A 27304-nucleotide genomic window follows, 5' to 3' on the forward strand; every position below is an offset into this window, starting at 1 on the left:
CCCGGTTTCTTCAGGTTGACAGCCTGGCTGTTGAAAGGGAGAGCCTGCGCAACAAGGGGTGTTCAGAGAGAGTGATTGACACCCTGTTACTGAGTAGAAAGCCGGTAACAAGGCGCATTTATGCTAGAGTCTGGGGGGCTTTCTCCCGTTGGTGTGAAGCGAGGAAAGTTCCCCAGAAAGAAATTCCAGTTATTTTAGACTTCCTACAAGAGGGAATAGACCGAGGTTTAGCCACCAAGACTCTGAAGGTTCAGGTGGCAGATTTGTCTAGTTTTTTGGATGTTAAACTAGCTCTAGATCCTTTAATTAAGAGGTTCTTGTCGGCTAGAGAGAGACTTTCCCCGGTGCAAATGAAGGAATCTCCACCATGGGATTTATCTTTAGTCTTGGAAGCCCTGACAGGGCACCTTTTGAGCCGTTGGCTCAATCTTCAGTTAGACTGATTTCTTTTAAAACCGCCTTCCTTCTGGCTGTTACTACAGCCAGAAGGGTAGGTGATTTGCATGCTCTTTCTATGAAGGAGCCCTTTTTCCGCCTGTTAGAAGACAGAATTATTCTCAGGCAGGACCCTTTGTACCTTCCCAAGGTGGCTTCACGCTTCCATAGGTCTCAAGAGATTATTTTACCCTCCTTCTGTCTCAATCCACAGAACGAGAGGGAAAGGGCCTTCCATACATTAGATGTCAGGAGATGTCTGTTACTTTACCTAGAAAAAGTTAAAGAGTTTAGGAAAACTCAGCATCTGTTGGTCAATTTTTGTGGAGTTCGAAGAGGCGAACAGGCCTCTAGAACGACCATTGCTAGATGGATTAGACAGGCTATTACCATAGCTTATGAGCATTCAGGTCAGACGGCTCCAACTAATCTGAAAGCTCACTCTACAAGGTCTCTGGCAACCTCTTGGGCAGAAAGAGCCGGAGCATCGGTAGATCAAATTTGTAAGGCAGCAACGTGGTCAAGCCAGAACACGTTCCTGAAACATTACAGAGTGGAACTGCTGTCACCCCAGGACCTGGCCTTCGGCAGGAAGGTCCTGCAAGCGGTTGTCCCGCCCTAAGGTAGGCCTGAGCTACTTGCTCTTCTCTCAGGGTGCCGTCCTGGAAGACGACTTGAGAAAATGACCAGTTACACTTACCGGTAACGGTGTTTCTGGGAAGTCTTCCAGGATGGCAGGCCTACTTCCCACCCGGTTTGTATTTTTATATAGTGGTACATTGGAGGTGTTTTTGTTTCACTTTCATGCACTGGTGTGGGTCAATACTTTTGCACAACTGAGGAGTGCAGGGAGGGGCGGGGTTTTTAACCTCTTTCTTGATTGTGTTTCCTGTCAGGAGGACCAGTCATCTCTCAGGGTGCCATCCTGGAAGACTTCCCAGAAACACAGTTACCGGTAAGTGTAACTGGTCATTTTCCCCTGCTGTAGCAAATTGGATCATGCTTTTCTGGGGAGGTTGCCTTTCTCTGGATCAACTGTGGGTATAGGTTTGGGTATATGGGATTGTATAAAATATTTTTTATTTTATTTATTTCTTTTTTTGTGGTTGAACTAGATGGTCTTTTTTCAGACTGACTATGTAACTTTTGCGCAAACCAATCAATATACGCTTATTGTGATTTTTTTTTCCAAAAATGTGTAGAAGAATACATATTGGCCTAAACTGAGGAAAAAAAAAAGTTGTGTTTTTTTTTTTTTTTTTTTATAAAAATGTGGGATATTTGTTATAGCAAAAAGTAAAAAAGATAAAAATAATTAAAAAAAAAAAAAAAAAAAAAATGTATAAGATAAAAACCGCAGAGGCAATCAAATACCACCAAAAGAAAGCTCTATTTGTGGGAAAAAAAGGATGTCAAAGTTTGTTTGGGTACAGCGTCGCACGACCGCGCAATTGTCAGTTAAAGTGATGCAGCGCCGAACCTGCAAAAAAATGGCCTGGTCAATGAGCAGCCAAATATTCCGGGACTGAAGTAGTTAAAGTGGAATTTTACTCTCTAAATCAGCATTGACTATTTTTCATCATTATGCTGCTAGCATTAGTAAATGCAACGTATATTATATTGACCTGTTTTAAACCTTTTTATGTTACTTCCTGGTTTCCATGTCTAGGCAAATGATGTTATACATCCGAGGAGTCTTCAGGGGGGAGGAGGGGTATTCTCAGGTAAGCACACCCTCCTGTCTGCATGTCTGAGCTAGGCAGAGGGATTTCAGAAGTAAATGTTACATGAATTATCTACCCTTATTCAAGATGTCACAGCCAGAAATGCTAGGCGGTATTTTTCAAAAAATTTCTCAGCAAAATAAAACATGGAGACATAGATGAGTGGGAGAGTTTGCTTTGAATGAAAATGAATTAAATAGTGTTTTTTGGCTTGTGGTGCTCAGATGCAGTGTAGTTCCGCTTTAAAGACAGGACTCCTGTAATGGTTAAGACAGCTCAACTAGGAAAACCGGAACAAATATGATTGGAGAAAAAAAATAAAATAAGCTTTATAATCCATTCTCTCTAATTAAACCAAACCATTTGGTCATTATGGACAACAGCTACAGGTCTGCTCCAATTTTTATAAATCATTGCCAGAGGTTTTCAGAATGCATTCTATGTGAAAGCACTCACTGCCTGTAATGGAGGGAGGAGTCTCCATTTGTTAAACAAGAAATCCAGGTAAGGCATTTTTTACCTAGCTACATTAGTCCAGCTTGGACCAATCTAATTATGCATATATCATGCCTGTGGGGTCCCTCTAGAAGTTTGAAATTACTGCAGTAGACACTGCTGCTCATGTAATCTGCACTAGCTTCCGAGTCCCATGACAAGTGTCTACCCTGCTGCATTCTGAACACAGGAGGTCAGCTGCTTGGTACAGGCGCCATTTACAGAATGCTTTGCATTTTCACAATGAATGAAAGGCATTCTGTGACTGAACAAAGTGGAGAGGTGGGGCAGTGACATAACATAACATAAGATGAAAAACAAAATGAGCATTGTGACAATCCGGGGTGATTAAGTTCAAGTGGTGCATGCAGTTTTCCAGAAACGTGCCACTCCAGACTGCATTTTTAGGGCATGGCAGCCCACTTTTATTTAAAGGTAACGAAAAAGTTCAAACAAACAGTAATCTTCCCTTGCAGAGGGGTTCCACCATCACTGTATAAACAAACTATAGCCTCCTGGCTTACTCACTGTCAGCTTTGTGCTGTTTTGGTTGCACTTCCTGTCTGCTGGGCGGCACTCTCTCCAAATCTGAGCACTGACCTCTATTCCTCGGATGTTTATGAACCCAGCCCACAGGTGTGCAATTAGTATTCCTGCCAAAATCAGGCACACACTGCTCATATACATCTGTGACACGTGGTCGCATGTCCACATATCCCCCCCCCCCCCCCCCCCGTTTCACATTGGAGGGAGAAATACAAAACCCTTCTTCCTAAAGGGGCCCTCCACCCACTTTTTTCCCGGTATGCTTCCATGCGGACTTCTTCCTAATTTTTGGGAGCTTACATTTCTTCTCACCTCCCCCAGATCTACTCTCCCAAGACTGTAGGGGTCCTATTTTGACATCTGTCTGAACTTTATCCAGCACTTTTTGGGTTTCAGGTTCGCTGATATCTGCGTAGTTACCCCTGGCAACCGCTTTCTCAAAATTACCCAGTTCAAAACCACCAGGAACTCTGGTCCCATCGCTTGCTAAGACAGTGTCTGAGGAGGGACCACACACAGGGAAGCAGTTACTCTCTATGGGACCTTCCCACAGTTTCACATCACCCCCTGTTGTCCAACACTGCATCAGCGACTGTTCTTGCACAACACTTTTTTTTCACACCACTTTTCACCATTTCTGTTATCGCTGGTATTTCCAATACCTCTGCCTTGTCTAACAGAGCTCCAGAGTGCTTGTCATACACAATCTTTGTATGAAGCAATCCAGCACACTGTGAGACAACTTTCCACATCAATACAAAACATTGCATTATACGATTCAAGACGCCACTGCCTAGAGCAATGCTATCTGAGGGGGGAGACATAAACAAAAGTAGGTTGCAATCAGACCTGAGGACCTATACTGCTGCCTGCAGCACACTGCGCCCAAAGGCGATATCCTCATGCCTTCTTACATCCACCTGATAGAAACTGGTGAATGTATGGACTGAAGACCAAGTTGCGGCCTTGCAGATTTGAGCCATGGACGCCTGGTGATGCACTGCCCATAAAGCACTAACAGCCCTGGTGGAACTTTTCCCTTCAAACCATAAGCTTGAATAATTACTTTAGTTCACACCAAGGCAGTTAATTCCAGTCGGTTTCCGGTCAGTTTCCAATGCAGAAACTGACTGGAAACTGACTGCATTAGTGTGAAATAGAGCCATTGGAATACATGGAAAACACTGTGCATGCATTTTTCGTGCAGAAAAAAAGCGCACTGAACTGAATCTGGTGTGAACTGGCTCTTAGTTAAAAAGCTATGTTTGTACTTGAAAAGAGTCAGGGAAATAAAAGCTAGAGTGCCTGCACAACATCTAAAAGCCTGCAGTTACAATTGAGTGCTAGGCCAGTATGACAGGCAAAGCTTTGCCTATGAAACTGCTGTATAGATTTTTCCTCCTGCTGTCCCTTAGTGGTGACCCATCCAGAACTGAACCCAACACTCACTGACACAACAGTAATGTAAAGTGATCTTTATTTTAAAAGGGAAGTTTAGTTTAAGTTTAAATAGCTCAACACACAGCCATTAATGTTTAAACCGCTGGCAACAAAAGTGAGTACACTCCTAAGTGAAAATTCACTTCCAAATTGGGTCAATTTGCCATTTTCCCTCCCCGGTGTCATGTGACTCGTTAGTATTACAAGGTCTCAGGTGTGAATGGGGAGCAGGTGTGAAATTTGGCGTTATCGCTCTCACTCTCTCATACTGGTCATTGGAAGTTCAACATGGCACCTCATGCCAAAGAACTCTCTAAGGATCTGAAAAAAAGAATTGTTGCTCTACATAAAGATGGCCTAGACTATAAGAAGATTGCCAAGACCCTGAAACTGAGCTGCAGCACATGGCCAGGATCATACAGCAGATACAGCGGTTTAACAGGACAGGTTCCACTCAAACAGAAAAAGGCCTCGCCATGGTTCATCAAAGAGGTTGAGTGCACATGCTCAGTGTCATTTCCAGAGGTTGTCTTTGGGAAACAGGGGGTATGAGTGCTGCCAGCATTGCTGCAGAGGTTGAAGGGGTGGGGGGTCAGCCTATCAGTGCTCAGACCATACGCGGTACACTGCATCAAATTGGTCTGCATGGCTGTCGTCCCAGAAGGGAGCCTCTTCTAAAGATGATGCACAAGAAAGCCCGCAAACAGTTTGCTGAAGACAAGCAGACTAAGGATATGAATTACTAGAACCATGTCCTGTGGTCTGATGAGACCAAGATCAACTTATTTGGTTCAGATGGTGTCAAGCGTGTGTGGCAGCAACCAGGTGAGGAGTACAAAGACAAGTGTGTCTTGCCTACAGTTAAGCATGGTGGTGGGAGTGTCATGGTCTGGGGCTGCATGAGGGCTGCTTGCACTGGGAAGCTACAGTTCATTGAGGAAACTATGAATGCCAACATGTACTGTGACATGCTGAAGCAGAGCATGATCGCCTTCCTTCGGAGACTGGGCTGCAGGGCAGTATTCCAACATGATAACGACCCCAAACACACCTCCAAGATGACCACTACCTTGCTAAAGAAGCTGAGGGTAAAGGTGATGGACTGGCCTAGCATGTCTCCAGACCTAAACCCTATTGAGCATCTGTGGGGCATCCTCAAATGGAAGGTGGAGGAGCACAAGGTCTCTAACCCACCAGCTCCGTGATGTCGTCATGGAGGAGTGGAAGAGGACTCCAGTTGCAACCTGTGAAGCTCTGGAGAACTTCATGCCCAAGAGGGTTAAGGCAGTGCTGGAAAATAATGGTGGCCACACAAAATATTGACACTTTGGGCCCAATTTGAACATTTTCACTTAGGTGTACTCAATTTTGTTGCCAGCAGTTTATACATTAATGGCTGTGTGTTGAGTTATTTTGAGGGGACAGCAAATTTGCACTGTTATACAAGCCGTACACTCACTACTTTATATCGTAGCAAAGTATAATTTCTTCAGTGTTGTCTCATGAAAAGATATAATAAAATATTTACAAAAATGTGAGGGGTGTACTCACTTTTGTGTGATATTGTAGCTATACCAGTGAACTCTATGGAAAGAAACATTCGGTATGCTATATCTACTGCTTTCAAGACTATAACTCAGGGGTGTCAAACTGACGGCCCTCTAGCTGTTACCGAACTACAAGTCCCATGGGGCATTGCAAGGCTGATAGCATGACTCTCAAAGACAGAGGCATGATGGGACTTGTAGTTCTACAACAGCTGGCGGGCCACCAGTTTGACACCCCTGCTCTAACTAAACCACCAGTGAGTGGGAGAACTGATAGAAAGTCTGCCAGTGGTGGGTCCTTTAACTCTTGCAGGAGCATTTTCTCGCAATTGGAGAGTATTTGTAATTCACGGCAGTAGAGTGGGAATGCAGTCTCCTTAAATTAACCCTGCTGGCAACAGTGAAATCCCCACAAAGGCAACAAAAGTAAACTAAATAAGCATGCCAGAGGCTTTTCAACATCGGTGTCGGATAAGTGTCCTCTGGTCAGCAGTCGGTTCACCTGATGACCAGGCGAGAGGACATGCCACACTAAGAAGCTACCCTCTGCAGCCTGTGTTTTCTCCAGCTATTGTCACGTACCTGGTAGGAGATTGAAATGACAAGGTCGGCCTCTCTTGTATCTCCAGCCCAGGCCCCACTGAAGGTGGAACAGATGGTGGCTAGGGTTAGGAGGAACACGAGTGACTGTAAGTGTTGCTTGCAGAGCTTGCGGCAGAAGTTGTAGGTCGCGATTTGGGCAAAACCTCAGGTAAGGAACCAGGATAATGCTGGATAGCTCAGCCGAGATTAAAGGGGAACTCCGACCAGCTTGCAGGTACAGGATACGTGGCTTGCCAGAACTGTCTGTAGACAGAAGTACACTGGACCCAATGGAGCTGGGATGAAGGGCAGCCGGCACAGGCACTCAGAGACAGTGTTGAGCCAAGCAGGGAACAGGAGCGAGGTCACTAGGATAGCTGGGTTCAGTAGCAGGCGGACAGCAAGGTACCAAGGCATTAGCCAGGAGCAAGGTCAGTAGGAAGCTGGGATCAAGAACCAGTAATCAAGCATGTAACAGAGTCCAAAATCAGGGTCAAGGAAAGCCAAGTTCATCAACAGGTATGAAGCAGGGTTTAACCAGTTGCCGACCGCCGCACGCCGATGTACGTCGGCACAATGGCACGGGCAGGCATAAGGGCATACCTGTATGTCCCTGCCTGCGGGCCCAGCCCACCCAAGTGCAGTATCGATCGATCACTGTCATTTACAAAACACTAAACACACATAACTGCAGCGTTCCCAGAGTCAGGCCTGATCCCTGCGATCGCTAACAGTTTTTTGGTAACGTTTGATACAGTCACTAACAGTCAGGAGCTTTATTGCCTGTGAGTCTCACTAGTGTACCACTAAATTTAGAGCCCAAAATGGCAAATCGAAGGTACACTAGAGAAGAGGCCTACAAGTTTCTGAGCATGACACAGTGAAGAGGAAGTCACTCGTCTGTCAGATTCAGGCTCAGAATATGAACCTGTAGACAGCAGTGGCTCCATGACAGATAGCTCTGACGATGGAGTTGTGGTCCCTGCCAAGGTCAGGAGTACCAGACCCCAATCTTCTGCTGTTGAGGTGCAAGAACCGCAGGGCTCTCATATGGAGCAGAGAAGTACTAGCGCCGCTATTCTTTCTGGTGAACTGGCAAGCATTCGCCAATCCTAATTGGGAACCCACCACTTCTGCAGCACCCGTACTTCCCTGGATACGACCAGTTCTACAAAATTAGACCACTTCAACCAACGTTTTGCAGACTTGTTTACTCCCCATCAAGTTGCCTGCGTTGATGAGTCCCTGATTAAGTTTTCTGGCCGCTTGTCATTCAAACAGTACCTTCCCAGCAAGCGTGCCAGATACGGGGTCAAGATGTATAAGCTCTGTGACAGGGCCACAGGCTATAAATGTGGTTTTATGGTTTACGAGGGAAGAGATAGTCACATAGAGCCGACAAACTGCCCTGACTACATAGGAAGCACTGGCAAGATTGTGTGGGACTTTATGTCACCCTTGTTCGGAAAAGGGTACCATTTGTATGTGGACAATTATTACACGAGCGTGCCACTTTTTAGTCACTTGTTTGATCATCAGATTGGAGCATGTGGCACCGTGCGATCTAATCGCCGGGGCTTTCCCCAGCTGGGGGAGAGAGCCTGCTTGAAGTGTAATAACTTGCTCGCTATGAAGTGGAGGGATAATAAGAACATTTTCATTCTTACCTCCCTTCATGCAGACACAACTGTCCAAATTACTACGGCGACTGGTGTTGTGGAGAAACCCCTCTGTGTCCACGAATATAACCAAAATATGGGAGGGGTGGACCTCAACGACCAGTTGTTGGCGCCGTACCTAGTTGCCCGTAAGGCCAGAGGCTGGTATAAAAAAGTGTCTGTATACGTATTTCAATTGGCTTTGCTGAACGCTCATGTGCTATACAGAGCTTCAGGACAGACTGGATCCTTCCTTAAATTCAAGGAAGAGATTGTCAGAGCCCTTTTGTTTCCAGCCGGCTGCATGAGAGGCATTTTGCTTATGTCTTCCCGAGTACCCCTACCCAACGAGCCCCCCAAAGAAAATGTCGTGTCTGTAGAAAGCGCGGATATAGGCATGACACCCGCTATTATTGTCCCTCCTGTCCTGACAATCCTAGTCTTTGCATTGGTGAATGTTTTGAGCGCTACCATACACTAGTTGAGTTTTAGCTTAGAGTACAGCATTGCACAGACTAGGCACACTTTCACAGGGTCTCCCAAGATGCCATCGCATTTTGAGAGACCCGAACCTGGAACCGGTTACAGTTACAAAAGGTACAGTTATAAAAAAAAAAAGTAAAAAAAAAAAAAAGTAAAAAAAATAAATACACAAAAAAAATAAAAAATAAAAAAAACAAAAATAGTTGTTGTTTTATTGTTCTTTCTCTCTCTATTGTTCTGCTCTTTTTTACTGTATTTTATTCTGCAATGTTTTATTGTTATTATGTTTTATCATGCTTGCTTTTCAGGTATGTAATTTTTTATACTTTACTGTTTACTGTGTTTTATTGTTAACCATTTTTTTGTTTTCAGGTACGCCATTCAGCTGCAGCGCAGATTTATTTATCTTGACAGCAACAGCGTTTGCTCCCACGATATATAAAGCCGTGACTCCAGCGCTGTCGGAGGTGATTTCACCACCACAGTTAAAAAAAGAGCATATATGCTGAAGCATGGGGGCAGCAGGGGCGGAGGAGCAATTTGCTCCTACCTTTTGCGGGTGGATGCCCCCATGCTTCGGCATATATATATATATATATTAGGCACAGGTTGCGTTAAATTTTTTTTTATTTTTTACTATGTTTTTTTTGTATTTGCTTTGCAGGTATGGTATGTCTTACTTTTGTACTGTAATGTTACTTTGTTTTACTGTTAACCATCATTTGCTTAGCAGGTATGCTGTTCAGTTGCAGCGCAGATTTACTTATCTTGACAGCAACAGCGTTTACTCCCACGATACATAAAGCCGTGACTCCAGCGCTGTCGGAGGTGATTTCACCACCACAGTTAAAAAAAAGAGCATATATGCTGAAGCATGGGGGCAGCAGGGGCGGAGCAGCGATTTGCTCCTAACTTTTTGGGCGGATGCCCCAATGCTTCGGCATATATAAATTGTGCATGTATTCCCATCATTAGAAGTGATGCATGAAAAAAGGCTGCATGAAAAAAAAGATTACAATATATGCCCAACAAGTACCAGAATGATGCCTGCAGGTTTAGGTATCATCTTGGTATCATTGTTTTCAGCCAGCGGTCAGCTTTCATGTAAAAGCAATCCTAGGGGCTAATTAGCTTCTAGACTGCTTTTACAAGCAGTGGGAGGGAATCCCCCCCACCGTCTTCCATGGTTTTCTCTGGCTCTCCTGTCCCAACAGGGAACCCAAGAATGCAGCTGGTGATTCGGCCAGCTGACCATAGAGCTGATCAGAGACCAAAATGGCTCCAATCATCTCTATGGCCTAAGAAACCGGAACCTACAAGCATTTCATGACTTAGATTTCGCCGGATGTAAACAGCGCCATTGGGAAATTGGGAAAGCATTTTATCACACCAATCTTGGTGTGGTCAGATGCTTTGAGGACAGAGGAGAGATCTAGGGTCTAAAAGACCCCAATTTTTTCTTTGAGGGCAGAGGAGAGATCTAGGGTCTAATAGACCCCAATTTTTTCAAAAAAAGAGTACCTGTCACTACCTATTGCCATCATAGGGGATATTTACATTCTCTGAGATAACAATAAAATTGATTAAAAAAAAAATGAAAGGAACAGTTTAAAAATAAGATAAAAAAGCAAAAAAAAATAATAAAGAAGAAAAAATAAAAAGCACTCCTGTAACCCCCTGCTCTCACGCAAAGGCAAACGCAAGCGTCAGTCTGGCGTCAAATGTAAACAGCAATTGCACCATGCATGTCAGGTATCACTGCGAAGGTCCGATTGAGGGAAGTAATTTTAGCAGTAGACCTCCTCTGTAAATCTAAAGTGGTAACCTGTAAAGGCTTTTAAAGATGTATGTAGTTTGTCGCCACTGCACGTTTGTGCGCAATTTTAAAGCATGTCGTGTTTGGTATCCATGTAATCCATGTACTCGAACTAAGATCATCTTTTTAATTTCATCAAACATTTGGGCAATATAGTGTGTTTTAGTGCATTAAAATTAAAAGTGTTTTTTTCCCCAAAAAATGCGTTTGAAAAATCGCTGCGCAAATACTGTGTGGAAAAAAAAATGAAACACCCACCATTTTAATCTGTAGGGCCTTTGCTTTAAAAAAATATATAATGTTTGGGGGTTCAAAGTAATTTTGTTGCAAAAAAAATATTTTTTCATGTAAACAAAAAGTGTCAGAAAGGGCTTTGTCTTCAAGTGGTTAGAAGAGTGGGTGATGTGTGACATAAGCTTCTAAATGTTGTGCATAAATTGCCAGTACAACGCCCCCCCCCCCCCCCAAATGACCCCATTTGGGAAAGTAGATACCCCAAGCTATTTGCTGAGAGGCATGTTGAGTCCATGGAATATTTTATATTGTGACACAAGTTGCAGGAAAAAGACTTTTTTTTTTTTTTTTTGCACAAAGTTGTCACTAAATGATACATTGCTCAAACATGCCATGGGCATATGTGAAATTACACCCCAAAATACATTCTGTTGCTTCTTCTGAGTACAGGGATACCACATGTGTGAGACTTTTTGGGAGCCTAGCCGCGTACGGGACCCCGAAAACCAAGCACCACCTTCAGGGTTTCTAAGGGTGTACATTTTTGATTTCACTCCTCACTGCCTATCACAGTTTCGGAGGCCATGGAATGCCCAGATGGCACAACTCCCCGCCCCCCCAAAATGACCCCATTTTGGAAAGTAAACACCCCAAGCTATTTGCTGAGAGTTATGGTGAGTATTTTGCAGACCTTGCTTTTTGTCACAAAGTTTTGAAAATTGAAAAAAGAAAAAAAAAATACATTTTTCTTTTCTTTATTAATTTTCAAAAACAAATGAGAGCTGCAAAATACTCACCATGCCTCTCAGCAAGTAGCTTGGGGTGTCTACTTTCCAAAATGGGGTAATTTGGGGGGGGGGGTGTACCATCTTGGCATTTTATGGCCTTCAAAACTGTGATAGGTAGTGAGGAGGGTCCCGTACGCAGCTAGGCTTCCAAAAAGTCCCACACATGTGGTATCTCATACTCAGGAGAAGCAGCAGAATGTATTTTGGGGTGTAATTCCACATATACACATGGCATGTTTGAGCAATATATCATTTAGTGACAACTTTGTGCAAAAAAAAAAAAAAAAAAAAAAAGTTTGTAATTTTCCCGCAACTTGTGGCAAAATATAATATTCCATGGACTCAACATGCCTCTCAGCAAATAGCTTGGGTGTCTACTTTCCAAAATGCCAATGGAACTTGTTCTCTTGTATTTATTGATGATGTGGCTGCTGACAAAAGCAGCAGGATGAATTCTGAAGTGTTTCGGGCAATATTATCTGCTCATATTCAGCAAAATGCTTCAGAACTCATTGGATGGCGCTTCACAGTGCAGATGGACAATGACCCGAAGCATACTGCGAAAGCAACCAAAGGGTTTTTTTAAGGGAAAGAAGTGGAATGTTATGCAATGGCCAAGTCAATCACCTGACCTGAATCTGATTGAGCATGCATTTCACTTGCTGAAGACAAAACTGAAGGGAAAATGCCCCAAGAACAAGCAGGAACTGAAGACAGTTGCAGTAGAGGCCTAGCAGAGCATCACCAGGGATAAAACCCAGCGTCTGGTAATATTTATGCGTTCCAGACTTCAGGCTGTAATTGACTGCAAGGATTTGCAACCAAGTATTAAAAAGTGAAAGTTTGATGGATGATTGTTAATCTGTCCAATTACTTTTGGTCCCCTAAAAAGTGAGAGGCACATATACAAACTGTTGTATTTCCTACACCATTCACCTGATTTGGATGTAAATACCCTCAAATTAAAGCTGAAAGTCTGCAGTTAAAGCACATCCTGTTCGTTTCATTTCAAATCCATTGTGGTGGTGTATAGAGCCAAAAAGAGTAGAATCGTGTTTATGTCCCAATATTTATGGACCTGACTGTAAAATATATATATAGATATAGATATAGATATAGATATTTTTTTTTTTTTATTAGTAACATCCACAATCATTTGTGAACCAGGCCTGATTCATTTGAATAAAAGTCAGCTCCTCAGCAGTCACAGATATTCTAACTGTACTGAATGCTCTCTCTGACATGACACTTGCTGGGTTGCAAACTTTCGGCATCTTCATGGACAGTTTGTAAAAAAAATCCTGATTTCTCTGGTCTGTAAAAGTACATGAATGAGAGAAACGGTCTGTGAAAATGATGTGGCTATCTGTTCTTGCGGCTGTCAGTGCAATGTATCTATGACAGTGCCCAGAAGTCTCCAGGTACCGTTCACCCCTGAAAGAGGATGGAGGCAGTATTTGCTCCATCTCCCATCATCTCACCTGTGTCTGCCCACACTCCAAACCCTGACATGCATTGCTAGTGCTGCTGTGCCCTTTAAAAATGTTTTGTTGGCATGCAGACTGGAGACTTGATACAGACCATGTAGTTCTACTTCCTGGCTGGTTGCTGCCATTGCCTGAGCCTCGGGTAGACTAGCCTGAGCCCTGAGGGGCCATAATTGGTGAGTTAGCGTTCTGTACACTTTACCCACCCACCCCTCCTTCTCTATCTCCCCCCTCTCTCTCTCCCCTCTTCTTCTCCTTTCCCTTTTTCTCTCCCTCACCCCTTGGCTTCCCCCCTCTCCTCTACTATTTATCCCCCCCTTTCTTTTTTCTCTCCCTCCTTCACCCTTTCACCCTCTTCCCTCCCTCCCCCCTCTCCTCCTTGCTGCCCCTTCTTTCTCTCATCCGTCTTCTCTCTCTCTCTCTGCTGGACCTTCCCTCCTGATTGGCTGACACACAGCAGCAGGCACCATTGGCTCCCCATTGGTGGAATATGTTCAGAAAACCGCCATCCTGACATGTCTTCAGGCCGTTGATGCAGAAAAAGCATTTGACAGAGTGGGATGGCGGTTCTTGGAGGAAACACTAATCCAGATAGGAATGGGTCCCAAATTGCTTAGTAGGATCCTTGCATTGTATTCCAACTCAAGAGCTAAGGTAAGAGTAAATGGAATATTATCAGAATATATAAAAATATCAAATGTAACCCGACAGGGATGCCTCCTTTCCCCTTTATTATATATATTGGTAACGGAACATCTTATCACGCCAATAAGAAAAAAATAAAGATATTAATGGGATAAAGATCAAAGATATAGAATATAAGACAGCTGTATATGCAGACGATTTGTTAATATATGTAACTAATCCTATCATAACAATTCCAAACTTAATAAAAGAATTTAAAAGATTTGGGGAATTGAGTAACTTTAAAATTAGTTATGATAAATCAGAGGTACTGAATACATCATTATTAAAAAAAACACACACTTTTACAAAAAGATTTTACATTTAAATGGAATCAAGAAGCAATTAAATATCTAGCAATATTTATTCCGAAGGACCTGAATCAACTACAGGAGTTGAATTACAATGCAATGATCTGAAAAGTAATTAAACTATTACAAAAATTTGATAAAATAACATATTCACGGATGGGAAGAATTAACATAATAAAAATGGATATATATCCAAAGATATCATACATTTTTCAAACAGTTCCCCTAGTCCCTCCTAAGAAACTGATGATGGAACTGAGAAAAGCAATGGTGAGCTTTATTTGTGCTCATAAAACCCCTCGAATAAAAAGAGAAATTTTAATTAGAAATAAAAAAAATGGAGGTTTAGCATTTTACCAGATTTTACCAGCTTTTTACCAGATTTTACAAAATACTTACAAGCAGCATCATTAACTAGCATTATTGATTGGCATCATAATAAGGAAACTAAACAATGGGTAGATTTAGAAGAGGAGTTAATAGGACCACAACTTAGGTTCCTGCCTTGGATTAAACCCCATTTAAGACCAGAGGAGAAAGAATCAACAATTTTTGTAAATGCTACATTACAAATATGGGATACTGTAATAAAAAGGGGGAAACTTTCCACTATGACTGGTCCTATGACACCTTTGTTCTCCAACCCTGAATTTCCGCCAGCTTTAGAAACCACAAATTACTTAAAATGGAATATTTTGGAGAACGCAAGGGTGGAACAGATCCTAGTGGATGGTAAACTACCAAAATTGCAGGACCTGGGGCCTGAATATAAAAGCAAATGGTTACAATATTATCAATTAAAGACATTCATTGAGTTAAAAATACCTTTGATAAATAGACCAAAAACAAAATTTGAAAAAATATTAGTAGAGGAACAAGAACCAGCTAAAAAATTTTCAAAGATATATAACTTATTACTTCCTTCCGGTTCCCTCAGAGAATTAATAGGAATGAAGAAATGGGAAAAGGAAATAGAAAATCCTATATCAGAGGAGTGGGAGAAGTGGGAGAAAATCTTTGAAATAACACATAAAACATCTATAGCAAATAAGTATCAAGAAAGAAATTATAAGATCGCAATGGGATGGTATTGGAGCCCAGTAGCTTTAAATATAGTTAACAAAGTTAATACAGAAACGTGTTGGAGATGTAAGGTAGAAAGAGGGACTATGGATCATGTATGGTACAGTTGTCAAGGAGTGAGGAGCTTCTGGGACAAAATATTTGATATATATCAGAAAGTGTCAGGAGTAGAAAGGAGTCCAAATATAAGCACCTTGTTGTTTTCCCTTACATCAGATACAATAAGGGTAACCAAAATAGATATTCTTCACCACATGACAACTGCAGCTAGAACAATTATAGCGTGAAATTAGAAAAAAACAAATAAGCCAACTGTGTTGGAATGGATATATGAAATGAACGAAACTGAATATATAGAAAAACAGATAAGAGAAGAAGGGTATTTAGGGGTCAGGTGCCAGAAATATGGCAAAAATGGGAGGAATTTCGGTCCTCGAATAGATTTATGAAGTATTTATAATTGGAGGGGAATGGGAAGGATATGGGTTGAAAGGGAAGGAAGAAAAAAGGGGGAAAAAAAGATTTTTTTTTTTTTTTTGAATGTTTAGATGTATGTATGAGTAATAGGAAATGAATGCTTTGAGGTATGTATGAGTAATAGGAACTTAGTTAGATGATTCTATAGAAACAGGAAGAAGTGGGTATCATTAAGATTATTTATTATGTAAAAGGAATTTTTATTGTATATATTTTTGAAGATGGTATGATGTGTATTACTTGTCTTTTTTAAAAAATTTCATAAAAAGAAGATTGATAACAAAAATCAATTTAGGCCTGAAGATTACACAAAACCCCCAAACATTATATATTTTCTGAAAGCAGACACCCTAGAGAAAAAAATAATGGCAGTTCCATTTGAATATTCTATACAATGAAATACAATTAATCCAGATCATTTCTGTCTCAGAAAAAAAAATTTCAGAGCAAAGCGGTCCCAGCTCTGAAAAGACAAAAATGTTCTGGGCTCTCACCCATGTGATTAAGGCAAATAGTCTTTATCCCTTCAAAACAGGCAGCACAAAGTAGCTTTCTTCAGTATAAACAAAACAAATCATTTATATATCGATGGCTCGAAAGCAAAGATATGCTTCACTGCTAGCATTAATCTTGTCTCATATAGGGTTTAAAATCGCTGCTTGCCCAAGGGTCCCAAAGAAGATGCCCCCACAGATCAACAGTGTCTCGGTTACAGAGCGCTAGGGATGAGCTTCAAGTTCGCGTCGAACCCAAGTTCGACTCGAACATCGCATGTTCGAACGTTATGGGCCATTCGCACCAAATTTGAGTGGCGCATCATGGCCCATAATTCACTGCGGCATCGCAGTGCATTGCTGGCTGATGATTGGCCAAGCATGCACTATGACCCGCATGCTTGGCCAATCACAGCGCCGTCTGTACAGAGAGCCCTAATTGGCTAAAGCCAAGGTGGGATTGGCCAATTATGGCTCGGGGGTTTAGTACATGCCCCACGCTATATAAGGCCGCCTGCGTGGCAGCCTTGTGTAGTGTGTTGCGGCAGGGGCGGGGAGATAGACAGAGAGACAGTGTCATTTGATTTAAGTTAGATAGAGCAGGCAGGCGAGTCAGTTAGCTGCACTTACAGTGTATTGTGTATATATATGCATCCTAGGTGTTGTGTGTGTGTGTGTGTATATATATATATATATATATATATATATATATATATATATATATATATATATATATATATATATATATACACACCGTATTCAGTTTAGCTAGATCCGTTCCTGTTATTCTCTTCCTACTGACAGGCAGGCAGGTGTTTTTACAGTATTTACAGCTACCTGAAGAAAATTGCTAGTGTTCTTCTGATCCTATTAGTCCTATTAGCTGCAGTATTTACAAGTTAGTGTAGTGCGTCCTCTGCACAGTGTGCACCTAAAGCTACCTGGAGAAAATTGGTGGTGTTCTTCTGATCTTATTAGTACTGCAGGCAGCTGCAGTATTTACAGTTAGTGTAGTGCGTCCTCTGCACAGTGTGCACCTAAAGCTACCTGAAGCAAATTGGTGGTGTTCTGATCCTATTAGTATCGCAGGCAGCTGCAGTATTTACAGTTAGTGTAGTGCATCCTCTGCACAGTGTGCACCTAACACTACCTGAAGACAATTGCTGTTGTTCTGCTCCTATTGATACCGCAGGCAGGCAGCTACAGTATTTACAGTTAGTGTACCGTGTCCTCTGCACAGTGTGCACCTAAAGCTACCTGAAGAAAATTGGTGGTGTTCTTCTGATCCTATTAGTACCACAGGCAGGAGCTGCAGTATTTACAGTTAGTGTACTGCATCCTCTGCAAAGTGTGCACCTAAAGCTACCTGAAGACAATTGCTGGTGTTCTCATACTAATAATACTACAGGCAGGCAGTTGATTCTGATAGCTGCAGTATCAGTATATATATACATCCCAGCTTTGTGCAGCTACATCTCTCTGCAGGCCATTAATATGTCTGGAAGGCCAAAAAGGAGAGGCAGACAGTCACAAGCCAATAAAAGAGGGCAAGCAGGCTCTGTGTCTAGAGGCAACAGTGCTGGTGGTGGAGACAGTGCATCCTCATCAGCACATGGCCGTGGGACACGCTTGTCCTTTTTTTCGGCAGCTGACCGTGTTGAGCCGCAACATGCGGAAGACTTGGTAGAGTGGATGATCAAGCCGTCCTCATCCTCTTCATCCTCTCTCACCCAGGCTCAGGGTACTTTGTCTGGCAAAGCAGCTGCCAACGTGGCCTCTTCCCTCGGTTCAATGGCATCAGTCACTCCTTCCCTAGCCCCACCATGTCCTCCTGAGGAGTCCCCCGAACTGTTTGACCACAGTGTTGGGTACATGCTCCAGGAGGATGCCCAGCATTTTGAAGGCTCTGATGATGGTATCCAGCTACAGGAAGGCATTAAGATGAGCCCAGAGAGAGGGGGTGCCCAAGAAGGACAGCAATCTGGCAGTCATGTTCCCCCAGCTGCAGCATACTGCCAGATTTGCTCCAGTGATGAGGAGGGAGGGGATGATGAGGTCACTGACTCCACGTGGGTGCCTGATAGGAGAGAGGAGGAGGAGGAGGCACATCTCCAACGAGGCAGGATGCCCTCCAGGGGCCAGCTTAAGGGCAGCACACCGACTGCATCACACCGCAGAGCTCCGCATGTGCAGGGCGCAGCGCGTTATTCCAAAAGTTCTTTGGTGTGGGCCTTTTTTGAGACGAGTGCATCAGATCCCACCGCTGCTATGTGCAACATATGTCTCAAGCGTATCTTGCGTGGCAAAAATATCACCTGCTTGGGCACCACATGCTTGACCAGACATATGTCGAACTGCCATGCAGTTCATTTGCAAGCGTACCTAAAAGACCCACACCAAAGAACAAAGCGGACCTCTCCTTGCTCCTCATCAGCTGGGATCTCCAACCCCACTATACCTTCAGTCCTCTCTGAAACCTGCACTGAGAGGAATGAAGGTGTAGAATTAGGTATGTCACAACCAAATACTTGCGGGCAATCTGCTTTCGGTACACCAACGTCAGATTGTACCAGGCAAATTTCCCTGCCCCAGCTGCTACACCGCCGAACGAAGTTTGCTCCCAGCCATCCACATGCCGAGCGGTTGAATGCTAGCTTGGCTAAATTGCTAGCACAACTGCTGCCTTTTCAGTTGGTAGACTCTGTCCCCTTCCGTGAGTTTGTGGAATGTGCGGTTCCTCAGTGGCAGGTTCCCAAATGCCACTTTTTCTCACAGAAGGCGATTGTGGCTCTCTGCCGGCATGTGGAAGGCAATGTCTTGGCCTCGCTGGACAGGGCGATCAGCAGTAAGGTGCATATTACCGCTGACTCATGGTCCAGCAGGCATGGACAGGAACATTACCTATCTTCCACCGCGCACTGGGTGACTCTTCTGGCAGCTGAGAAGGATGCAGGACAGGGTGCAGTAGTGTTGGAGGTTGTTCCGCCACCACGCCTCCAAAATTCTACTAGTGGTGATTCTGCCACACCTCTCTCCTCCACCCCCTCCTCTTCTTCCTCCATGGCCTCTTCCTGTGCTGATTTGTCCTCGGAACCAGCGGTGCTCCATAGGCGTTCAAGGGGCTACGCAGGCAAAAAGATGCCATGTGGTGCTTGAGCTGATGTGCTTGGGGGAAAGGAGCCACACTGGGGCAGAGATTCTGTCAGCTCTGCAGGGGCAGGTTCAGAGGCGGTTGACGCCCTGCCAACTTAAGGCAGGAATGGTGGTTTGCGACAATGGCAACAACCTCCTCTCCACCCTCCGACAGGTACAACTGATCCATGTGCCCTATTTGGCTCACATCCTTAACTTGGTGGTGCAGCGGTTCTTGGGCAGGTACCCGGGCTTACAGGATGTCCTGAGGCAGGCCAGGAAAGTCTGTGTGCATTTCCGCAGGTCATATAATGCCAGTGCTCAGCTGGCTGACCTCCAAAAGGAATTTAACCTGCTCAAGAACCGCCTAATCTGTGACATGCCCATCAGGTGGAACTCAACGTTGGCCATGCTGCAGCGGCTGCACATGCAGCAGAGGGCCATCAATGAGTACCTATGCGACTATGGCACCAGGATAGGGTCAGAGGACCTTGTATTTTTCCCCATACCAGTGGGCTATGATCAGGGATGCATGCACTGTCCTGTCACCATTTCAGGAGGCCACAAGGATGGTGAGCAGTGACAGTGCATGCATCAGTGACACTGTACCTTTTGTCCACCTGTTGAAGCACACGCTGCATTGAATAATGGACAGGGCATTGGAGGCAGAACAGAGGGAGGAAGAGGAGGACTTCCTTACCTCTTAAGGCCCCCTTTATCTAGACAGTGTTCCTGCATGCCCGCCGATCATACAGGAAGAGGACAAGGAGGAGGAGGATTGTGTCAGCATGGAGGTGGAGCCTGGCACTAAGCATCAGCAGCAGTCTTTAAGGGATCATTTACAGTCCAAAGAAACCCATGGACTTGTATGTGGCTGGGAGGAGGTGGCTGCGGATCAGGTCATCCTTAATGACCCAGAGGACTCTGGACCGAATGCCTCAGCAAACCTACGCTGCATGGCCTCCCTGATCCTGCAAAGCCTGCGGAAGGATCCTCGTATTCGTTCGTGGTATGAAGGGGAGGGATGATTATTGGCTGGCAACCCTCCTTGATCCACGTTACAAGGGTAAGGTTTGCGGACCTAATCTTGCCATCGCAGAGGGAGCAGAGGATGAAACATCTTCGGGAGGCCTTGCAGAAAGGCCTCGCAGAAAGGCCTCCCAAAAATGCAACACGTTTCCAGAGCCTGGGAGGTTACAATTTCCTGGTCCTCCTGAACAATGTGTTGCTGAGGCTTCGGTCAGTCACAGAAGGAGCGGTGGAGAAGGTGGCCGTCTGACCGATGCGTTCAGACAATTTTTTAGTCCACAGCCCCAAGGTCTGATCGGTTCCAGCAACCATCGCCAGCGTCTGATTCACATGGTGCAGGATTACCTAGGGGCAAGATCAGACTTGGACACCTTTCCCACCGAAAATCCTCTGGGTTACTGGGTCTTGAGGACGGATCACTGGCCAGAGCTTGCACAGTATGCAGTTGAGCTACTGGCCTGTCCTGCATCCAGCGTTCTTTCGGAACGCACATTCAGTGCTGCTGGAGGCTGTGTAACCAATCACAGGGTGCGCTTGTCTACTGAATCGGTCGATCGGGTGACCTTCATAAAAATGAATCAGTCTTGGATCACCAGTTACCAAGCACCTGATGCTGATGTAAGATGTGAGATCCCTTCAAGACTGCCTATGCTGATGCTGAGTGACTATCCTGTTATGCTGAGTCACAATCCTGTTCCTCCTCAATTTTCATGCTGATAGCTTGTAAGAACATTTTTGGTTCTGGGCACCACCACCAGTGGCTAAGGCCCAATTTTTCTGCCCCTGTTTAACAGGGGCGTGTAATTACAATTTTTGATGCAATACTTTGCAGCAGGGCTCATTCCTGCGCTCCAACTATAGTATCTGTGAGGGGTTGCAGTGTTGTGGCACCAGCACCAGTGCCCAAGGCTCAAATTTTCAGCCCCTGTTTAACAGGGGCGTATAATTACAATTTTTGATGCAATACTTTGCAGCAGGGCTCATTCCTGCGCTCCAACAATAGCATCTGTGAGGGGTTGCAGTGTTGTGGCACCAGTGCCTAAGGCCCAATTTTTCTGCCCCTGTTCAACAGGGACATGTAATTACAATTCTTGATCTAATGTTTCACAGCAGGGCCCATTCCTGCGTCCACCAAGAGTAACTGTAAGGGCTTACAGTGTTGTGGCAACACCACCACCAAAGGCCCAATTTTTCTGCCCCTGTTCAACAGGGCATGTAATTACAATTCTTGATATAATATTTCACAGCGGGGCCCATTCCAGCGCCCACCAAGAGTAACTGTGAGGACTTACAGTGTTGTGGCACCAGCACCACCACCACCAAAGGCCCAATTTTTCTACCACTGTTCAACAATGGCATGTAAATACAATTCTTGATCTAATATTTCACAGCACGGCCCGTTCCTGCTCCCACCAAGAGTAACTGTGAGTGGCAACACCAACACCTAAGGCCCCAATTTCTGCAGAGTATATAGGGCAGGTCCCTACTTTCAAACATCCAACTTACAAACGACTCCTACTTGCAAACGGAAGGAGACAACAGGAAGTGAGATGAAATCTACCCCTAGGAAGGGAAATTCTCTCCTGTAAGAGTTAATATGGGAAAAACGTGTCTCCTCTTCATTGATGCTTTATCACCAATCCTTCTTTCACTAAAAACCCCAAATTTTCAAAAAACATTTGTCATTGGGACATGGGAATGGCACGGCTGGGCAAATGGGCGTACAGGTACGTCCCTTTGAATTTGCCACCATGCCATCGCGTGCGCGCCGCCGGGAGCTCCGTGAGTCGGGTCGCGGGTCCCGCAGACTCTATCACCACGGGGATACCCGCGATCGCCTCACCGACAGGATGAACGGGGAGATGCTGATGTAAACAGCATCTCCCCATTCTGCCTAGTGATAGTGTCACTGATCTCTGCTCCCTGTCATCGGGAGCGGAGATCAGTGACGTGTCACAGCTATCCCATCCCCCCTACAGTTAGAAACACTCCCTAGTACTGACTTAACCCCTCCCCGCTCCTTAATGGTTAACCCCTTCACTGCCAGTGTCATTTACACAGGAATCAGTGCATTTTTATAGCACTGATTGCTGTATAAATGACAATGGTTCCAAAAATGTGTCAAAAATGTCCGATGTGTCCGCTATAATGTCAGTCACGATAAAAATCGCTGATCGCCGATTTTTACTAGTAAAAAAAAAAAATTGATAAAAATGCCATAAAACTATCCCCTATTTTGTAAACGCTATAACTTTTGCGCAAACCAATCAATAAATGCTTATTGCAATTTTTTTTTACCAAAAATATGTAGAAGAATACGGATCAGCCTAAACTGAGGAGAAAAAATTAATTTTATATATTTTTGGGGGATATTTATTATAGCAAAATGTAAAAAATAATGCATTTTTTTTCAAAATTGTCGCTCTTATTTTGTTTATAGCGCAAAAAATAAAAAATCGCAGAGGTGATCAAATGCCACCAAAAGAAAGCTCTATTTGTGGGGAAAAAGGACGTCAATTTTGTTTGGGAGCAACGTCGCACCACCGCGCAATTGTCAGTTAAAGCGACACAGTGCCGAATCGCAAACAATGCTCTGGTCAGGAAGGGGGTAAAATCTTCCGGGGCTAAAGTGGTTAAAGCCGCAAGCAGTTTTAAATGACTTTTATTCCTTTAAAAATGTCATTTTGTGCAGGGACTGTTCTAAGCATGGGAAACACGCGCCACTTTACAGACATCCTACAGACACCCCGCAGGTATGATATTTAAAGGAATATTTCACTTTTTTTTTTCACTTTAAGCATCATTAAAATAACTGCTCCCGAAAAAATGGCCATTTTTAAAACTTTTTTTTGCATTGATACATGTCCCCTGGGGCAGGACCCAGGTCCCCAAACCTTTTTTAGAACAATAACTTGCATATTAACCTTTAAAATTAGCACTTTTGATTTCGAACGTTCGAGTCCCATAGACTTTAATGGGGTTCTAAAGTTTGTGCAAACTTTTGGTCCATTCGCAGGTTCTGGTGCGAACCGAACCGAGTGGACCCTCGGCTCATCCCTACAGAGAGCACATAGCTTTCTCTCACAAGTGTGTCCTGTTCCAAACTACACCTCACGGACACCTACTGACTGCTTCCTGCTCTTTTCAACACTCTCTTGCAGGTGGGTTAAACCTTTCAGGACCAAAGCACCCGTAGGCAGGGTTGAAGGCTCGCACCCAAAATCTCTCTGAGCAGGATTTCCGGTTTTCATTCCAGGACTTAATCCTGGAAAAACTGTAAGCCAGTTTTCCCTTTTGCCGAATCACTCTAAAATCCTTCACCTTGCAATCCCTGAGTACTCCCAGCTGCTTCTCTGGTTGTCCCCCTTAAAGCGGTAGTAAACCCGCTGTTTTTTTTTTTTTCCCCTACACCTGTAAGGGAAAAGGAATAATGAGCTAGTATGCACCGCATACTAGCTCATTTTGAGATACTTCCCTTAGAACGAGGCGCTGACATCTCACCCTGTCCACGCCGAGGGAGCTGACATTTCCCCTCGGCGTGTCTTCCGGGTATCGCGGCTCCGGTGCTGTGAGTGGCCGGAGCCGTGATGTCGTCACTCCCGCGCATGCGCGCGGGAGACTTCTGTCTGGCAAGCTCCAGAGTTTGCCGGGCTGTCAGCCGAGAATCCCCTGTGCGCTGCAGTCAGCGACTCATTGCGAGGGGAATATCTCCTAAACCACACAGGTTTGGGAGATTTTTTTTTACCTACAGGTAAGCCTTATTATAGGCAAAAGTTTTTTAAAAAGGTATACAACTGCTTTAAAGGGACCGCAACTCAAGAATGGCACTCCTGCGCAAATCGCCGTAGCAGTACGGCAGGCGCTTGAAGGAGTATAGGGCTGCTGCATGACATAGGAGCCCATGCGCGTGGCTGGCAGCCGCGATGGCCGTCGGCTACCCGCGATTGCTCCTGAGAAGGAGAGCACAGAGATCTGTCCATGTAAACAGACAGATCTCCATTCTGTCAGGGGTGAGGAGAGTGATTTGTTGTTCCTACTGCTTAGGAACAACAATCGGTCTCCTCACCCAAGCAGTTCCATCCCTCCACAGTTAGAATCACTCCCTAGGACACACATTTAACCCCTTGATCGTCCACTAGTGTTAACCCCTTCCCTGCCCCTGACATTTATACAGTAATCAATGGCTATTTATAGCTCTGATCGCTGTATAAATGTCAAAATAGTGTGAAAAGTGTCCGATCTTTCCGCCGCAATGTCGCAGTCCCAATAAAAATTGCATATCACTTTGTTTGGGTACAATGTTGCACGACCGTGCAATTGTCAGTTAAAGCGACGAAGTGCCGTATCGCAAAAAATGGCCCGGTCAGGAAGGGGGTAAATTCTTCCGGGGCTGAACTGGTAAAAGTGAATTTTGAGATTTTTAGAGCCGCCATTGTTTTATTTCTAAACAATACATTTTTATTGATCTTTAAAGATGTTTTCAAAGAGGCAGGAAAAAAATAAATAGGTCCTACTGTTATCCTTATATGATCAAACATATAAGACCAATAAGAATAAACCATTTCAGGAATGTTGTAAAGTAAGTATCCATTGTTTTTGATATGTCATATTATAGGTTTATCCTTCTTCATATATGGTGTTTGTCCTAATTCATTTCCATTTGCAGTTTTTTGTTTCTGTCTGTGACCCTGTGTAAGAGATTTTCCCAATCTTCTTGTGCCTTTGAAGTTTATGCAAGAAATAGAGGATCAGTTGATAATGGGACAGCAAAAAAACATTATGAGAAGTTCCAACCCTTTCTCCCTCTACTAGAAATGTTTTTTCTGTGTTTCCCCATTGGGGAGAGATCACCCAGCACTTCCTGTCCTGACCAAAAATAAAGAGAAATCTTGCCACTAATCAAAATGGCTGGATTTAGGCTTAAATATTGAATGGTGCAATATTTGCTTCAAACATTATGTTAGAGATGTAAGAGTCACTTCATTCAAGATTTACATAGTTTTGTTTTCCTTATATCATTGCACCAGAGCTTATGAATGGAGTGTTTTGTGAGGTTATTACAGGCAGGTCCTATCCTCCCTGTTAGATTTTTTTTTTACGTAACAAATGTTTAGGAGGATTGTGACCCATTCTGTACAAAAAGGCACAAGGCCGTGCTTATAGGGCATGTGCCTCTATACAATCTCACCATATACAACCTGGTGTCAGCCTGCAGGAGCTGGTAGACATTGAAATTAGTTCTTGATCATGATCAATATCAATATAAAACAATAATAGAAGCCTTTACTTTTATCAGCAGAAACAATGTCTATTTCTAAATTTCAGAAATGCAGATTTAACATCATTATTTCTAAGGGTATAAATTATAGGATTAAACATTGGAGTTACAACACAGTAAAAAACGGTATTCACTTTGTCTGTTACTGGTGTTAGGTTTGACCTAGGTTTCATGTAGGCAATCATAATTGAACCATAAAACATTATCACAACTGTTATATGGGACCCACATGTAGAAAAAGCTTTCCTCCGTCCCGCTGATGATGTAATTTTAAGGATACTTGAGATAATTTTAATATATGAAACTACAATAAAGGTAACAGGAATCATAAGAACAATCACACCAACTACATAAGTAAAAATGCCTTCAATGAAAATTATGTTGTTGTTTTCACATGAGATAGATAAGAGTTCTGGTATTTCACATAGAAAATCATTTATTTCATTGTTCCCACAAAAATCTACATTGAGTACAACTGCCAAATGTAAAATAGAAAGAAGGAATCCACATATCCATGTACTAACAGCTATTCTGACACAGGCCATCCTACTCATGATGGTAGTGTAGTGTAATGGATAACATATGGCTACGTAACGATTATATGCCATTACGGCAAGCAAAATGCACTCAATTTCCCCTAAAGAGAGACAAATGTAGAGTTGTGTTGCACACTCTGCATAAGAGATTATTTTCTTTACTGACATCAAATCTCTCAGCATCCTTGGTACAGTTGTAGTTGAAAAACAGATATCCAGAAAAGAGAGGTTTAAAAGAAAGAAATACATGGGTGTTTGAAGATTAGTGTCTGTTAAAATGAGGCCAATGATTAGAATGTTTCCAGTCAAAATGATCAAATACCCAAGCAGAAAGATTACAAAAAGAATAACTTGAGTTTTTGGATTACTAGAAAGTCCAAGGAGAATAAATTATGTAACTACTGTCTCATTTCTCAAATCCATTCTTTAGAATGTATGGAAACATATAATTTTATTGAAGTTTTTCGAAAAATATATCTTAAAATATATCTCTATCCAGAATGTTTAATTTGTTTTGAATAGGGTAGGGAATGGTTAGAGCCTTTGACACATTGTTATTTTCTGAGTCTAAAAGGGGAGATTTTCCTTCACTTCCTGTCCCAAAAAAAGCAGAAATCTAAGAAAATTTCTTCTTAGGTTGTTGCCAATGATACGGGTGTCCCCATTGTCTGTTGCAGTTCTAATGACAACTAGAGATTGTAATAGAATGCCAAAACCATTGTGACTCCATTTTGTTATGCTTCACCATTTCAAGGTTATACGTTTTTATCATTTTTGCTTGGTTTATCTTGTAATTTTAGCTTAAACCTGCAATTATGAAAGAATGCTCAGACAAATGCTTGCACAGCACTATACTCGTGTATATATATATATCTATATCTAATATATCTATATCTAGATATAGATATATATAGATATAGATATATATAGATATAGATCTATAGATATATATATATATATATATATATATATATATATATATATATATATATATATATATATATATATATATATATATCATTGTGGTTTGGTTTGTTCTTTCCTG

The 27304-nt window shown here is 43.2% G+C and overlaps 1 long non-coding RNA gene and 1 pseudogene across 1 annotated transcript in view; both read right to left on the bottom strand.

Moving 5' to 3' along the window:
- Positions 1-27304, bottom strand: part of LOC141146815 (uncharacterized) — a 50939-nt gene that overhangs the window by 13401 nt on the left and 10234 nt on the right. The window lies entirely within an intron of this gene.
- Positions 25738-26682, bottom strand: LOC141147763 (olfactory receptor 5AR1-like; annotated as a pseudogene).

The sequence above is a fragment of the Aquarana catesbeiana genome, linkage group LG06 (genome assembly GCF_042186555.1).
Source record: "Aquarana catesbeiana isolate 2022-GZ linkage group LG06, ASM4218655v1, whole genome shotgun sequence".
Classification (NCBI taxonomy): Eukaryota; Metazoa; Chordata; class Amphibia; order Anura; family Ranidae; genus Aquarana; species Aquarana catesbeiana.